We start from the raw sequence: 1,910 nt of genomic DNA, 5'->3' as shown, positions 1-1,910 counted from the left end.
ATTGATAAGGGCGTGTCCCGCGGGTGCAATGCAAAAAAATTGCTTGCAGCAATTTGTTCAACATTTTTGTTGAAAAACCGCAGATATCAATTGTCGGTTCAAGTGTCCCGGTGGCAGTGGTTCCTTTGCTGCTCCAAATCAATTAATATGCAACACTTTTTAGTGACATTTCTATTGGAGCGTAATTGAATCATATAGGTGACACTGCCCCCCCATTTCTCCCCCGGGTCCCATTTTTCATGTTTCGTGTTTTGTGTAATTCCAGCTGCCATCCCTATGTTAGGCCAGTTGACAACTCTATTCGGTGTCCACCCGCTGGGTGACCGCTGCATTTATCACCCCGAATCCGAATCCGAGTAATAGTCCACGTCCGAGTCCCGAATTTTAGTCCAGATACCAGCGGGTGGTGGCCAGTGTCCGGCCGGGAAGCGATTAACCTTCGCGCGGAGTGGTGTCAGTTTAAAGTTGCCATTAACACGCCATTGTTCTCGGCCTTTATGGTCACTATTCACCCCCATCGTTTGCGTCTTTTCAAACTATATATTTTTGGGTATTCCCAGGGCCAACTCCATTCCGGATCCCCGATCTAATTTCTTAATAGTTGATTGATTTGTCCAGCAGGAATAGACGAAACAGAAATTAGATACTCTTTTTGAAAAGCAAGTAATTTGATGAGTAATACAATGTGTTTTGAAGATTTTTCAGGGTTTTTTTTTTCGATTTTAAATAAATATTTTTAAATTTGATTTGAACTTTCTTCGATATTTATGCACTATTCATAGTTAATCTATACAATTCTTTAGTTGATTTTGAATATTAAAAATATACATATACTAAGTCAATGATTATTTCCATCCAAAAAGGGTTATCAGTTTTATTTTTGCTCAGGATAAACATTATTAAGATTGTCGCTGAATTAGTACTGTGATATTTCAGGTGCACTTCTTTCAATAATCTCTTAAAATTATTTAAAATTAAACGCCTAAAATTCTTTTAAATTTCTTATTCCTAAACCGAGTCAAAATCCCAAGAACTAAACTCCCTTTATTTAGTTTTAGACTCAAAACCAAATAAAATCGCTGAAGAGTGAAAACCGACATTTCTTGATAACCATAAAAACCCATTCGATGGCTCAAAAGTAATCAGGAAATTGTTGCCATCATTTCGGAGCGGGTAAGCGACAGCTGCCATCAGATGAATGACCATCGATTTTATTTTATTTGTCTTTCCACTCGAATCGATCGAGAAAAAAAGGGAGCAATGCCAACCAACAATTGCGCTAATTTCGAATTAAATTTTTAATCTCCAGCCGACGAGCAGTTGCTGGGCCCATTATCCATTATCCACCCACATGCGTGGCTCCTTCCGGTCAAACCATATTCACCCCTAGTACGGGTCATCTATCCAGTGACCGTCGGTCATCGACAATCCGTCCACTCCCTCGCCTCTCCTTCTCCTGCCCTGGTCAAACCAAAGACAAACGTCAAAATTAACGAAGGATTTGGCGATTTAACGCTCAAAAACCAAACACAAGATGAAATGCGACTCGCTTCCGAAACGAACACACGAAATCAAAACTCACACAAAATTAAATTCCAAGCGAAGGGATGAGACCTAAGCGGATTTGGAACGCCCACAACAATTTGTAACGGCCAGCGGACAATGGCAATGGCACGGGTCCAGAGGAGTGCGTGTGCCCAGCTCGAGGACTAAGGTTTTCCCAATAACTCGACCCGAACCCAGCTCCGGGAATCCTTTGGCACCTCCACGCCGAGGGGTTCCGACTGAAAGGTGCACTTAGCGAAAGATAAATTATTAATTATAAGGATGTTTTTACTTACTAAAATCTATTTTTAAATTTATTTAATAAAAAACAAGAAAGGAAGCTAACTTCGGCACGCCGAAGTTTG

This window comes from Drosophila kikkawai, chromosome 2L (genome assembly GCF_030179895.1).
Source record: "Drosophila kikkawai strain 14028-0561.14 chromosome 2L, DkikHiC1v2, whole genome shotgun sequence".
Classification (NCBI taxonomy): domain Eukaryota; kingdom Metazoa; phylum Arthropoda; class Insecta; order Diptera; family Drosophilidae; genus Drosophila; species Drosophila kikkawai.
The sequence above is the reverse complement of the archived record's forward strand: the minus strand, read 5'-3'. Positions refer to the sequence as shown.